The 14,730-nt window shown below is 43.3% G+C and overlaps 8 non-coding genes and 9 pseudogenes across 8 annotated transcripts; all 17 read left to right on the top strand.

The window, feature by feature from the left end:
• Nucleotides 1-42: 42 nt before the first annotated feature.
• LOC136727728 (5S ribosomal RNA) lies at nt 43-161 on the top strand. The gene has a single exon (XR_010808534.1). It is a non-coding gene; the product is annotated as a 5S ribosomal RNA (ribosomal RNA).
• Nucleotides 162-705: 544 nt separating this feature from the next.
• LOC136728030 (uncharacterized) lies at nt 706-824 on the top strand (annotated as a pseudogene).
• A 224-nt stretch (nt 825-1,048) lies between these two features.
• On the top strand, nt 1,049-1,167 carry LOC136728270 (5S ribosomal RNA). The gene has a single exon (XR_010808631.1). It is a non-coding gene; the product is annotated as a 5S ribosomal RNA (ribosomal RNA).
• A 210-nt stretch (nt 1,168-1,377) lies between these two features.
• Nucleotides 1,378-1,496, top strand: LOC136728715 (uncharacterized; annotated as a pseudogene).
• A 220-nt stretch (nt 1,497-1,716) lies between these two features.
• Nucleotides 1,717-1,835, top strand: LOC136727802 (uncharacterized; annotated as a pseudogene).
• Nucleotides 1,836-2,045: 210 nt separating this feature from the next.
• LOC136727746 (5S ribosomal RNA) lies at nt 2,046-2,164 on the top strand. The gene has a single exon (XR_010808536.1). It is a non-coding gene; the product is annotated as a 5S ribosomal RNA (ribosomal RNA).
• Nucleotides 2,165-2,392: 228 nt separating this feature from the next.
• LOC136728608 (uncharacterized) lies at nt 2,393-2,511 on the top strand (annotated as a pseudogene).
• Nucleotides 2,512-2,725: 214 nt separating this feature from the next.
• LOC136727990 (5S ribosomal RNA) lies at nt 2,726-2,844 on the top strand. The gene has a single exon (XR_010808558.1). It is a non-coding gene; the product is annotated as a 5S ribosomal RNA (ribosomal RNA).
• A 211-nt stretch (nt 2,845-3,055) lies between these two features.
• Nucleotides 3,056-3,174, top strand: LOC136728092 (uncharacterized; annotated as a pseudogene).
• Nucleotides 3,175-3,392: 218 nt separating this feature from the next.
• On the top strand, nt 3,393-3,511 carry LOC136728417 (uncharacterized; annotated as a pseudogene).
• Nucleotides 3,512-3,730: 219 nt separating this feature from the next.
• On the top strand, nt 3,731-3,849 carry LOC136727865 (uncharacterized; annotated as a pseudogene).
• A 209-nt stretch (nt 3,850-4,058) lies between these two features.
• On the top strand, nt 4,059-4,177 carry LOC136728383 (5S ribosomal RNA). Its single transcript, XR_010808733.1, has one exon. It is a non-coding gene; the product is annotated as a 5S ribosomal RNA (ribosomal RNA).
• A 223-nt stretch (nt 4,178-4,400) lies between these two features.
• Nucleotides 4,401-4,519, top strand: LOC136728294 (5S ribosomal RNA). The gene has a single exon (XR_010808652.1). It is a non-coding gene; the product is annotated as a 5S ribosomal RNA (ribosomal RNA).
• A 215-nt stretch (nt 4,520-4,734) lies between these two features.
• Nucleotides 4,735-4,853, top strand: LOC136727935 (uncharacterized; annotated as a pseudogene).
• Nucleotides 4,854-5,064: 211 nt separating this feature from the next.
• On the top strand, nt 5,065-5,183 carry LOC136727734 (5S ribosomal RNA). Its single transcript, XR_010808535.1, has one exon. It is a non-coding gene; the product is annotated as a 5S ribosomal RNA (ribosomal RNA).
• A 208-nt stretch (nt 5,184-5,391) lies between these two features.
• Nucleotides 5,392-5,510, top strand: LOC136728563 (uncharacterized; annotated as a pseudogene).
• A 7,649-nt stretch (nt 5,511-13,159) lies between these two features.
• Nucleotides 13,160-13,274, top strand: LOC136728237 (U5 spliceosomal RNA). Its single transcript, XR_010808601.1, has one exon. It is a non-coding gene; the product is annotated as a U5 spliceosomal RNA (small nuclear RNA).
• The last annotated feature ends 1,456 nt before the right edge of the window (nt 13,275-14,730 follow it).

Below are 14,730 nucleotides of genomic sequence, written 5' to 3'. Positions count from 1 at the left end.
ACCCGCCAGCCTTTAAGAGACATCATGCAGCCAGGCCTCTTGGCTTGCGGCCACACCGTCCTGAACACGCCCGATCTCATCAGATCTCGGAAGCTAAGCGGGGCAGGGCCTGGTCAGTACTTGGATGGGTGACCTCCTGGAAATACCAGGTGCTGCAAGCTTTTTACGTCTCCTGGGTAACTTCATCATAGCTCTTAATACTCTCTTTCAGTCTGTAGGAGATATTATTGAAGAATTGTACACGTACCCGGCTACTTTCAAAACCCTTTGCTGCACTGATATTTTTCCCTCCATTTTTCTTTTTTCTTTTTTTTTTTGCTGGAAGTTCCGTCAATACCCGCCAGCCTTAAAGAGACATCATGCAGCCGGGCCTCTCGGCTTTCGGCCACACCGTCCTGAATGCGCATGATATCGTCAGATCTCGGAAGCTAAACGGGGCAGGACCTTGTCAGTACTTGAATGTGAGACCTCCTGGAAATACCAGGTGCTGCAAGCTTTTACGTCTCCTGGGTAACTTTATCGTAGCTCTTAATACTCTCTTTCAGTCTGCAGGAGATATAATTGAAGAATTGTACACGTACCCGGCTACTTTCAACACCCTTTGCTGCACTGGTATATTTCCCTCTATTTTTCTTTTTTTTTTTTGCTGGCAGTTCCGTCAATACCCGCCAGCCTTTAAGAGACATCATGCAGCCAGGCATCTCGGCTTGCGGCCACACCATCCTGAACACGCCCGATCTCGTCAGATCTCGGAAGCTAAACGGGGCAGGACCTGGTCAGTACATGAATGTGAAACCTCCTGGAAATACCTAGTGCTACAAGCTTTTACGTCTCCTGGGTAACTTTATCGTAGCTCTTAATACTCTCTCTCTGTCTGGAGGAGATATAATTGAAGTATTGTACACGTATCCAGCTACTGTCAACACCCTTTGCTGCACTGATATTTTTCCATCCATTTTTCTTTTTTCTTTTTTTCTTTTTTTTTTTTGCTGGAAATTCCGTCAATACCCGCCAACCTTTAAGAGACATCATGCAGCCAGGCCTTTCGGCTTGTGGCCACACCGTCCTGAATGCGCCCGATCTCGTTAGATCTCGGAAGCTAAACGGGGCAGGGCCTGGTCAGTACTTGGATGGGAGACCTCCTAGAAATACCAGGTGCTGCAAGCTTTTTACGTCTCCTGGGTAACTTCATCGTAGCTCTTAATACTCTCTTTCTGTCTCCAGGAGATATAATTGAAGAATTGTACACGTACCCGGCTACTTTCAACCCCCGTTGCTGCACTGGTATATTTCCCTCTATTTTTCTTTTTTTTTTTTGCTGGCAGTTCCGTCAATACCCGCCAGCCTTTAAGAGACATCATGCAGCCAGGCCTTTGGACTTGTGGCCACACCGTCCTGAATGCGCCCGATCTCGTCAGATCTCGGAAGCTAAACCGGGCAGGGCCTGGTCAGTACTTGGATGGGAGACCTCCTAGAAATACCAGCTGCTGCAAGCTTTTTACGTCTCCTGGGTAACTTCATCGTAGCTCTTAATACTCTCTTTCTGTCTCCAGGAGATATAATTGAAGAATTGTACACTTACCCGGCTACTTTCAACACCCTTTCCTGCACTGATATTTTTCCCTGCATTTTTCTATTTTTTTTTTTTTTTTTTTTGCTGGAAATTCCGTCAATACCCGCCAGCCTTTAAGAGACATCATGCAGCCAGACATCTCGGCTTGCGGCCACACCGTCCTGAACGCGCCCGATCTTGTCAGATCTCGGAAGCTAAACGGGGCAGGACCTGGTCAGTACTTAAATGTGAGACCTCCTGGAAATACCAGGTGCTGCCAGCTTTTTACATCTCCTGGGGAACTTCATCGTAGCTCTTAATACTCTCTTTATGTCTGGAGAAGATATAATTGAAGAATTGTACACGTACCCGGCTACTTTCAACACCCTTTGCTGCACTGGTATTTTTCCCTCTATTTTTCTTTTTTTTTTTCGCTGGCAGTTCCGTCAATACCCGCCAGCCTTTAAGAGACATCATGCAGCCAGGCATCTTGGCTTGCGGCCACACCATCCTGAACGCGCCCGATCTCGTCAGATCTCGGAAGCTAAACGGGGCAGGGCCTGGTCAGTACTTGGATGGGAGACCTCCTAGAAATACCAGGTGCTGCAAGCTTTTTACGTCTCCTGGGTAACTTCATCGTAGCTCTTAATACTCTCTATCTGTCTCCAGGAGATATAATTGAAGAATTGTACACGTACCCGGTTCCTTTCAACACCCTTTGCTGCACTGATATTTTTCCATCCATTTTTCTTTTTTTTTTTTTTTTTTTTTTTTTTTTTTGCTGGAAGTTCCATCAATACCCGCCAACCTTTAAGAGACATCATGCAGCCAGGCCTCTCGGCTTGTGGCCACACCGTCCTGAACGCGCCTGATCTCGTAAGATCTCGGACGCTAAACTGGGCAGGACCTGGTCAGTACTTGGATGGGAGACCTCCTGGAAATACCTGGTGCTGCAAGCTTTTACGTCTCCTGGGTAACTTTATCGTAGCTCTTAATACTCTCTATCTGTCTGGAGGAGATATAATTGAAGTATTGTACACGTACCCAGCTACTGTCAACACCCTTTGCTGCACTGATATTTTTCCATCCATTTTTCTTTTTTTTTTTTTTTTTGCTGGAAGTTCCGTCAATACCCGCCAACCTTTAACAGACATCATGCAGCCAGGCCTCTCGGCTTGCGGCCACACCGTCCTGAATGCGCCCGATCTCGTCAGATCTCGGAAGCTAAACGGGGCAGGGCCTGGTCAGTACTTGGATGGGAGACCTCCTAGTAATACCAGGTGCTGCAAGCCTTTTACGTCTCCTGGGTAACTTCATCGTAGCTCTTAATACTCTCTTTCTGTCTCCAGGAGATATAATTGAAGAATTGTACACGTACTAGGCTACTTTCAACACCCTTTGCTGCACTGATATTTTTCCCTCTATTTTTCTTTTTTTTTTTTTGCTGGCAGTTCCGTCAATACCCGCCAGCCTTTAAGAGACATGATGCAGCCAGGCATCTCGGCTTGCGGCCACACCATCCTGAACGCGCCCGATCTTGTCAGATCTCGGATGCTAAACGGGGCAGGACCTGGTCAGTACATGAATGTGAGACCTCCTGGAAATACCTCGTGCTGCAAGCTTTTACGTCTCCTGGGTAACTTTATCGTAGCTCTTAATACTCTCTATCTGTCTGGAGGAGATATAATTGAAGAATTGTACATGTACCCGGCTACTTTCAACACCCTTTGCTGCACTGATATTTTTCCCTCCCTTTTTCTATTTTTTTTTTTTTTTTTTTGCTGGAAGTTCCGTCAATACTTGCCAGCCTTTAAGAGACATCATGCAGCCAGGTCTCTTGGCTTGTGGCCACACCGTCCTGAACGCGCCCGATCTCGTAAGATCTCGGACGCTAAACGGGGCAGGACCTGGTCAGTACTTGGATGGGAGACCTCCTGGAAATACCTGGTGCTGCAAGCTTTTACGTCTCCTGGGTAACTTTATCGCAGCTCTTAATTCTCTCTTTCTGTCTGGAGGAGATATAATTGAAGAATTATACATGTACCCGGCTACTTTCAACACCCTTTGCTGCACTGATATTTTTCCCTCCATTTTTCTATTTTTTTTTTTTTTTTTTTTGCTGGAAATTCCGTCAATACCCGCCAGCCTTTAAGAGACATCATGCAGCCAGACATCTCGGCTTGCGGCCACACCTTCCTGAACGCGCCCGATCTTGTCAGATCTCGGAAGCTAAACGGGGAAGGACCTGGTCAGTACTTAAATGTGAGACCTCCTGGAAATACCAGGTGCTGCCAGCTTTTTACGTCTCCTGGGGAACTTCATCGTAGCTCTTAATACTCTCTTTCTATCTGGAGAAGATATAATTGAAGAATTGTACACGTACCCGGCTACTTTCAACACCCTTTGCTGCACTGGTATTTTTCACTCTATTTTTTTTTTTTTTTTTGCTGGAAGTTCCGTCAATACCCTCCAGCCTTTAAGAGACTTCATGCAGCCAGGCCTCTTGGCTTGCGGCCACACCGTCTTGAACGCGCCCGATCTCGTCAGATCTCGGAAGCTGAACGGGGCAGGGCCTGGTCAGTACTTGGATGGGTGACCTCCTAGAAATACCAGGTGCTGCAAGCTTTTTTCGTCACTTGGGTAACTTCATCATAGCTCTTTATACTCTCTTTCTGTCTGGAGGAGATATAATTGAAGAATTGTACACGTACCCGGCTACTTTCAACACCCTTTCCTGCACTGATATTTTTCCCTCCATTTTTCTATTTTTTTTTTTTTTTTTTTTTTTGCTGGAAATTCCGTCAATACCCGCCAGCCTTTAAGAGACATCATGCAGCCAGGCGTCTCGGCTTGTGGCCACACCGTCCTGAATGCGCCCGATCTCGTCAGATCTTGGAAGCTAAACGGGGCAGGGCCTGGTCAGTACTTAGATGGGAGACCTCCTGGAAATACCAGGTGCTGCAAGCTTTTTACATCACTTGGGTAATTTCATCGTAGCTCTTAATACTCTCTTTCTGTCTGGAGGAGATATAATTGAAGAATTGTACACGTACCCGGCTACTTTCAACATCCTTTGCTGCACTGATATTTTTCCCTCCATTCTTCTTTTTTCTTTTTTATTTTGCTGGAAGTTCCGTCAATACCCTCCAGCCTTTAAGAGACATCATGCAGCCAGGCCTCTTGCTTGCGACCACACCGTCCAGAGCGCGACCGATCTCATCAGATCCCGGAAGCTAAACGGGGCAGGGCATGGTTAGTACTTGGATGGGAGACCTCCTAGAAATACCAGGTGCTGCAAGCTTTTTACGTCTCCTGGGTAACTTTATCGTAGCTCTTAATACTCTCTTTCTGTCTGGAGGAGATATAATTGAAGAATTGTACACGTACCCGGCTACTTTCAACACCCTTTGCTGCACTGATATTTTTCCATCCATTTTTCTTTTTTTTTTTTTGCTGGAAGTTCCGTCAATACCCGCCAACCTTTAAGAGACATCATGCAGCCAGGCCTTTCGGCTTGCGGCCACACCATCCTGAACGCGCCCGATCTCGTCAGATCTCGGAAGCTAAACGGGGCAGGGCCTGGTCAGTACTTGGATGGGAGACCTCCTAGAAATACCAGGTGCTGCAAGCTTTTTACGTCTCCTGGGTAACTTAATCGTAGCTCTTAATACTCTCTTTCTGTCTCCAGGAGATATAATTGAAGAATTGTACACGTACCCGGCTACTTTCAACACCCTTTGCTGCACTGGTATATTTCCCTTTATTTTTCTTTTTTTTCTGCTGGCAGTTCCGTCAATACCCGCCAGCCTTTAAGAGACATCATGCAGCCAGGCATCTCGGCTTGCGGCCACACCGTCCTGAACGTGCCCGATCTCGTCAGACCTTGGAAACTAAACGGGCCAGGGCCTGGTTAGTACTTGGATGGGTGACCTCCAGGAAATACCAGGTGATGCAAGCTTTTTACGTCTCCTTGGTAACTTCATCGTAGCTCTTAATACTCTTTATCTGTCTGGAGGAGATATAATTGAAGTATTGTACACTTTGTCTTAGGGACAGTCTGGCTAGCAGTGACTGAGTGGTTGACAGACGACAAGCAACGGAATGTACGTGCTCTGTGATGTCATAGCAGTCAGCTGAGAGAGGCTCGTGATGTCATCGCTGAGCTGTCTGTCTGTCTGTCTCTCTCTCTCTCTTTCTCTCTCTCTCTCTCTCTCTCTCTTCCTCTCAATTCAATTCATTTGTATTGTCAAAGCAATTGGACATACATACATACATATATATATATATATATATATACACTCACCTAAAGGATTATTAGGAACACCATACTAATACTGTGTTTGACCCCCTTTCGCCTTCAGAACTGCCTTAATTCTATGTGGCATTGATTCAACAAGGTGCTGAAAGCATTCTTTAGAAATGTTGGCCCATATTGATAGGATAGCATCTTGCAGTTGATGGAGATTTGTGGGATGCACATCCAGGGCACGAAGCTCCCGTTCCACCACATCCCAAAGATGCTCTATTGGGTTGAGATCTGGTGACTGTGGGGGCCAGTTTAGTACAGTGAACTCATTGTCATGTTCAAGAAACCAATTTGAAATGATTCGACCTTTGTGACATGGTGCATTATCCTGCTGGAAGTAGCCATCAGAGGATGGGTACATGGTGGTCATAAAGGGATGGACATGGTCAGAAACAATGCTCAGGTAGGCCGTGGCATTTAAACGATGCCCAATTGGCACTAAGGGGCCTAAAGTGTGCCAAGAAAACATCCCCCACACCATTACACCACCACCACCAGCCTGCACAGTGGTAACAAGGCATGATGGATCCATGTTCTCATTCTGTTTACGCCAAATTCTGACTCTACCATCTGAATGTCTCAACAGAAATCGAGACTCATCAGACCAGGCAACATTTTTCCAGTCTTCAACTGTCCAATTTTGGTGAGCTTGTGCAAATTGAAGCCTCTTTTTCCTATTTGTAGTGGAGATGAGTGGTACCCGGTGGGGTCTTCTGCTGTTGTAGCCCATCCGCCTCAAGGTTGTACGTGTTGTGGCTTCACAAATGCTTTGCTGCATACCTCGGTTGTAACGAGTGGTTATTTCAGTCAAAGTTGCTCTTCTATCAGCTTGAATCAGTCGGCCCATTCTCCTCTGACCTCTAGCATCAACAAGGCATTTTCGCCCACAGGACTGCCGCATACTGGATGTTTTTCCCTTTTCACACCATTCTTTGTAAACCCTAGAAATGGTTGTGCGTGAAAATCCCAGTAACTGAGCAGATTGTGAAATACTCAGACCGGCCCGTCTGGTACCAACAACCATGCCACGCTCAAAATTGCTTAAATCACCTTTCTTTCCCATTCAGACATTCAGTTTGGAGTTCAGGAGATTGTCTTGACCAGGACCACACCCCTAAATGCATTGAAGCAACTGCCATGTGATTGGTTGGTTAGATAATTGCATTAATGAGAAATTGAACAGGTGTTCCTAATAATCCTTTAGGAGAGTGTATATACATACATACATACATCCATACATGCTAGAAAGTCATTACTATGTTATCTTAAAGGCTAACTAAGCAGAACATATATCATTATAGAACAGAGTTCATAGGTCATACCGTTTGACAATGTCTCCAAGGTTCTCATCATAAATAACAAACAGAAATCAAACTATCTTCTGGGCTGACCTTCTAGCTTGACCGTATCTTTCTTAAGTATACAAGAGAGAAAAACAGGTGTAAGAAAATAATTTCTAATTTTCCTTCTACACATATATACATACATACATACATATGTAGCGTTATGTTGGGTGTATTTGGATAAGAGCATTTGGGCTCTGAGCTGAAGCACTGATCTAAAGAAGACCTCTCCCCCCCCAAAGTTATCAGATTTCCTTAGCTCATCAGCTTGGAACTGGTTTGCATCAAAGTGACAGTTTTGGGGAGGATGGCACCGAGAAGAGGCCAAATAGTTTGGAATTCTGCTATGAGATGTCTGGAGAAAGGGGCCTGTAGGTGATAAAAACTCTTTGAAGTGGATGAGAGCCGAAATCCCGACATAGAGCTACGAACCCGGGCCAACCGGCATTTCCAAAAGATGGCATGGATTGACATCAGTCATAAATAAAGCCTCCCTCCAATAGGACACTGGGGGCTGAAACCGAAATCCAATCTCAAGAACTCAGGGACCAATCACCTACTGATCTGACAGACTATAAGGAACAGCGGACAGTCTTTCTCTCTCTCTCTCTCTCACCTGAACCAGAAACTCGCTGCCACAGCTCAACCTGTAGCTCTGTTGCCAGAACCGGAATCAGAAACCAACCAAGTCTTTGCCGGCAACAGAAGAGTTAAACTGGGAGAAGGAGATTGAGCCGTACGAAGAATTCTTTTAAAGGACTTTATTAAATAAATAACTTCACAGACCCACCTGATCAGTGGAGTTTTACAGCTGGACAATTGACTAAGTCGACTGAATACGAAAGTGTCAGTCACTTAAATAGCTATTTGAGTTTTAAGAAACTTGACCCTTGGAACAAACAGGGCCCTGCTTTCCTCAAAGACTTCGTCTTCAAGTAACTACGGTGGAACCATGCTTACAAAGAAGATTTTGTGCACAACCTTGGAGCCTTCAAACCAATGGAAAATCTGTTTGGAAAAGACTCTACATTCGCGAAACCCCAACTTCCAGGTGCATCGACTGAGTGGAAGTTCTTGCACAAAGCCGAACCGGACTGCCTTTGTTCCAAACCACACGGACCTCGTGCCGTGTGCTGTTATCTGAGCCCGAAGCCAGAGAGGCCTCTCTGCGACGAAGTTCACATAAGTTTAACAGTTTGGAGTTTGTGATTCATGACATTTGAGAAATCAATTAGAAATGTTAATCTGTGATTCATAACTCTAGAATGTGTAATATCATTTAGTTTTCTTAAATATAAATGTGAGTTGCATTAAACTGTTTTGTTGATAATTTTAGAAATAAAATCTGTCAACGCCGAGAAATATCTTCTCATTCCTGTTTAACTGTTTAGTCTGAAATTGACACAAGTTAATAGACATTAGATTATTGGTGGCCCTGCCTATCCTTAATCATTGAATAATAATCAGTTAAGGGAAATTGTGGTAACAAATAGGATCTTTCTTGGCACCTAAACGTAAATGAGACTGATATATATATAACGAGAAGTTACCTGACATAAATACTAACCTGCGTAGTTATTTAATGTCTGACTAATAATACTAACGAGAGACTCACCTTCGTCTTACTAACCGGTATTGTAGTCAATGTGTTTATAACCTTTTTTGTTTAACGATTTGTTAAACGGAATGTACGTGCTCTGTGATGTCATAGCAGTAAGCTGAGAGAGGCTCGTCATGTCATCGCTGAGCTGGCTGGCTGGCTCTCTGTGTGTGTGTGTGTGTGTGTGTGTGTGTGTCTCTGTCTGTCTGTCTCTCTCTCTCTCTCTTACTCTCTCTCTCTCCCTCTCAATTCAATTCATTTGTATTGTCAAAGCAATTGGACATGCATACATACATACATACATATATATGGAAAATAAACAATATGTGTACATCTCTTTCTGCATTAGTGGTGCCCTCACAGATGTGCAAGTTACATGACAGACAGACAGACAGACACACACACACACTTTCACACACAGACAGACAGACACAGACACACACAGACACACACACACATACTTTGACAGACAGACAGACAGACACACGCATATTATGGGTCTTTGTTGGGTAGTGAAATGGGTAGCATCAGTCGCAGTGTGGGTAATGTCAGGGAGCCAATCATAGTCCCCGTTATTTGCATATTGTGGCGCAAAGCATTCTGGGAAAAGCAACTAAACACGTTTAGTCATGTATTTGTCCATAGTTTACACATGAGATGAAAGAGACAGTATGACGTATTGAGCACCTAGGATTCCTCATGTGTATGTGAGGGGCAGAGGAACCGGATCCCAAGTGTGCGTCCCAGGTGCTATAGGTTTCAAAGCATGCAGGGGAATAGGCACCCCACCCTGACAAGTAAAGAAGACTGGATAGGGAGATATAAATAGCAATGGGGAGACTCTTGTACTTGGTGTGGCTCTATCCATATAGTGGGGCCAGCAGGTGCAGCAATAGAAGCTCAGCCTGGGGAGACTGGATTTAGCATTTCCTCTCCATTTTGATAACTATCCATAATCATTTCTGCAAAATACTTCTATGATACCTATGTATGTTTTTTACTTGTACTATATTATACTATCAAGTATCAGTGTACACATACAATGTGACCTGTTACATTAATACAGAGGCCACGGAAGGCCAGATCACTAATAGCCACTGTCCCCTGATATTACACTTTTTTACAATCACTTTGGCACTCATTTCAGAATCTTGATGTCATTTTTCAAAACTCTAGACACTAAACTCACACCCGATGATCAAAATGCACATTTTTCAAAACTCTAACACTTTTTTACAATTGCTTGGATACAATACACATCAACCTCAGATCATTTGTTCATTGAACTAAAATGACACAACTTAACATCAAAGTATTACCATTTCAAAATGCAATTCACACATTACATCTGAGATCACTGTCTATTCATTTCATTACAAAGATCTAACTATCAATTGATACAGCTGCTCAAAATGATAAGTGACTGTTGCATTACTCTTAATGCATAATTTTATGGAAACTGACAAACAATATTCCATGTTTCGATCATGAAAGTTTCAGGATAATGAGATCCATTGACATCAATAAACGAGGAGCATGAACCAGTTGGACTACATTATCTATGGATGTAATATTTCATCATCATTCATCATCATGTAGCACTTTTCCACACCATGTTTGCAGTGTGGAAGGAAAGTTAGAAATTTTTTCTCTAATACCTGTTTTTCTCTCTTGTATACTTAAGAAAGATAAGGTCAAGCTAGAAGGTCAGGCCAGAAGGTAGTTTGATTTCTGTTTGTTATTTACGATGAGAATCTTGGAGACAATGTCAAACAGTATGATTGAAGTGCCTGCTCCCTAATCCATGTGTTGATCTATGAACTCTGTCCTATAATGATATGAATTCTGCTTAGCTAACTTTTAAGATAACATAGTAATGACTTTCTGATTATAACCAGCTCTTTGATTTTTGTGTATAAAAGCTCTGACTGTTAAAATGAAGGCAGAGCGACTTTGGGATCTACTTGAGTCACTGTTCCTCTCCACGCTGCGTGTATTAAAGGCATTGCAACTAACGCTCCAACCTGGTTGAAGATGATTGTTCTTCCACATCAGATTTGACATTACTGTATGTATGCAGGCCCTTGTAATTGCTTTTCCAATACTGCCAACTGGTTATTGATGATTGATTTCACATTGTGGTACGAGTATCGAGTGAAATGAGTGCTATCCACCCCAGCAACACAGTGATAACATGGAGCCGGCAAGTCATCCAGGTCACAATAGAGGTCAAGCAGTGGGAGGAGGAAGACGTGGTGGTCAAAGGAATGGAAGGGGACATGCACCCCTTCTGAGAGGTGGTCGTGGGCCTCGTCATAGAGGAGGGCTTAGGCCTCACCAGAGAGGCAGCCATGGGCCTCATTTGAGAGGTGTTGGGGGAACGTGGTAGAGGACAAGGCCACGGACCAGACAGCGGCAGCAACAGCAAATAGTGTCCAGTGAAATCCGAGAAATAGTTGTAGAGCATGTTGTAAATCATGGCATGACCATGACTGAGGCAGCTACAATGATTCAATCAAACCTCAGAATCAACTCAGGATCAACTGTAGCCTCAATCATCAGAAATTTCCGTACTGAGAAGCGGCAAGTCTTCAGCATGCACTAAACATTAGGCTACTCTCAATTGTCAAATGACTGTATACTGCATACCAATGTGTAGCACAGAGTATAGTGTGCCTTTTGAAAGAAATGCAGACAGAGTGAAGCAGCTGATGACTGAGTATGTTCAGGTATGTTCAGTTTCAAGATGCCTCTTGTGAAAAATGGTTGTGAGAACCTGAACCTGAACACAGGGCTGATGGAAATTCAGAAGTACAGTAATCAATCCTTTGTTTTACACTAAGCCAGTTGAGGAACACTGCAGTTGACATTTTACTGTAGTTTTGTTCTTTTTTGTAGCTAATTATTGTTGCATGGCTTCAAAGAAACCTATGGTGTGATTTGATTGTATTGCATCAATACATTTCAGATTTTGTTCAATGATTCCACTGTGTCTGTAGTATTCTCTCTACTAGTCCTTTTACAGTGATGTATTTATGTGTAGTACCATAATGAAACATGTATCACATATTTTGTACTACAATATTTAATGATTGTACGAACAACTACACAGTGAAACTATCGGTATCTTCTGTGTGGGTGATCTAAATAAATGTTACTATGGTATTTCATGATAAATGAATTATTTGAACCAACAAGTCTGCAAGTGCAAGGTTTCTTTAAAGATATGAATGCACAATGCAATGTTTTGAACATTGGACAGCCTGTGTTACAAGTGATGACCGTTTTGAGTTTTGTGTCTAGAGTTTTGAAAAATGACATCAAGGTTCTGAAATTAGTGACAAAGTGATTGTAAAAAACTGTATATTCATCCTATTTAATGTGCTCTTTTAAAATGTACTTTTCTTTTTTATGTTGCCATTTCTGTTCTACCAATGTTTCAGTTGTTAGCCAAAGATTGACAGAGTACATCTCATACACACAGGCCAGACAGCAAGGATTTCTTTTTGAAATTCAATTACAAATGCTGCATGAACTCATCAATACGATTAGAGCTCCTGAAAGCAATATAACTAACTCACTCTACAGCATCTCATTAGCAGTGAAAAGAAACCAAGAAAGTTGGGACAGTCGACTGTTTACCACTATGTAACATCACCTTTTCTTTTAATAACACTTATTAAGCACTTGGGCACTGAAGACACCACTTGGTTAAGTTTAGCAAGTGGGATTTCCCCCCATTCATCCATTATGCATTTCCTCAGCTGCGCAACTGCACAGGGCCTTCGTTGTCTTAATTTGCACTTCATAGTGCGCCACACATTCTCAATTCGGAGACAGGTCAGGACTGCAGGCAGGCCATGCTAGCACCCGCACTCTCTGCCTACGCAACCATGCGCTTGTAATCTGGGCAGAATGTGGTTTGGCGTTATCCTGCTGAAAAATGCAGGGATGTCCCTGGAAAAGACGATGTCTGGATGGCAGCATATGTTGCTCCAAAATGTGTACATCTCTTTCTGCAAAAATGGTGCCCTCACAGATGTGCGAGTTACATGACAGACAGACACTCATACACACTGTCACACCCACACACACACACACACACTTTCACAGACAGACACACGCACACACACTCACTTTCACACAGAGACAGACACACAAACACAGAGACAGACACACACACACTCACTTTCACACAGACACACACACACATACATACATACATACATACATATATAAGGAAAAGAAACAATACATTTAAAAATCACAAAAATATGTAATAAAGTACAGAAAATCTAAATGTAATAAAATGTGATCTTTAATACACACAAATATGTATGGCTGGTCGGATGCGTCTTGGACTCGGGTTCCTCTTCATTACGTATAATGCTTTTGCCTTTTGCTATAGCTTTCCGTGGAGGGGATCATGGGTGAGTTTGTACCATTCTTGGGAGGCTCTGCCTTGTTGGGGCGGAGCTGTGATCCAGGTGAACAGCAGATCGGACATAGGTGGGCATGTGGGCGGAGGAGGAAGGCCGGTCAAGCAAATAAGCTTGCTAAGGTACGCAGCAGCAGCAAGCAGCCCCACCATCCAGTCAGCCAGCCAGTCTGGCTGGCAGTGACTGAGTGGTTGACAGACGGCAAGCAACGGAATGTACGTGCTCTGTGATGTCATAGGAGTCACCTGAGAGAGATGTTTGTGATGTCATCGCTGAGCTGGCTGGCTCTGTGTGTCTTGCTGGCTGTGTGTGTGTGTGTGAGAGAGAGAGAGACTTTTTGACTTTTATCAGACTTCATTGCCTGTTTGCAACACGCAATAATTCATACAAAAGAAAATAAATAAATAAATAAAAAATAGTGTTCCCCTTTGTTTGTCTCCCCCCAACAAGCATTAACTCCGCCACTGATCTGTACACTTTTAAAGAAAGCAACCCAATACACACAACAAAACAACCATCAAATACTAAACCCTATAAATGAATTACATAATAAAAACCAACTCCCCGTCATACAATTCACAAAGGGCATCATTAATACACCAGACCTGTTCAAAACTCTCCAAATCATTCATCAGCCTGTAATAGTTAAACTCTAGTCTGACTCTGCACTTGACCAGCATGGCAAACACTCTCACTGCATCCTCACTGCCCTCCCCACACACTCTGTTCTTCCTAGTCTTATAGACGGCCATTTTAGCCTGGCCCAGCAAGAAGTTTACCAGCTGGTCCACATGTTTGGTCTTTCTGGTGTATCGCGCCCCTAAAATAAAAACCTTTGTGTTAAAAATCAGGTTAAGATCAGTAAAAAGACGAGTTAAAAGACTAAAAATGGGTGACAACCGAGAGCAAGTGCTGAAACAGTGAAACACGGTCTCTCTCTGAGCACAGAATGGGCAGGCGTCGGACACAGCAGGGTTAAGAACAGTAATAAAAGAATTGACAGCAATAATGGTGTGTAACACCCTCCACTGCAGATTGCCAGCTCTCTTATTGAGGGGGGCTTGTACAGGCTTCTCCAGGCAGGCGCAGTGTCTTCCCCCAGCCCCAGCCTGTAAAGTAATTTTAGGAATCACAAAGAAACAGTTGAAAGTGCTAAATAAGTATTTTGATGCACCATATTAATTTAGGAAATTTACATGTTGTTTTTCATCAGCTTCTGTATCTGATGGCTCCACATCACTGGCTGGATTGACAGCAACGACACTCTAAAAAAAGAAGTGTTAAGTTTGAGCATTCAGGACTTGTTTTGAAGATCCTGAATATCACTGGTCCACAATTTATCTGTGAAACTATGGGTTAATCTCCATATACAAAATACTTTTCACACACACTTTAAATTTACAACTAAATTTACATGTTGATGTCTTTCGTCAGCTTCTGTATTTGATGGCTCAATATAACTGGTTGCATTAACAGCAACGGCACACTAC

The sequence above is a fragment of the Amia ocellicauda genome, unplaced genomic scaffold, assembly GCF_036373705.1.
Source record: "Amia ocellicauda isolate fAmiCal2 unplaced genomic scaffold, fAmiCal2.hap1 HAP1_SCAFFOLD_29, whole genome shotgun sequence".
Lineage (NCBI taxonomy): Eukaryota > Metazoa > Chordata > Actinopteri > Amiiformes > Amiidae > Amia > Amia ocellicauda.
The sequence above is the reverse complement of the archived record's forward strand: the minus strand, read 5'-3'. Positions and strand labels throughout refer to the sequence as shown.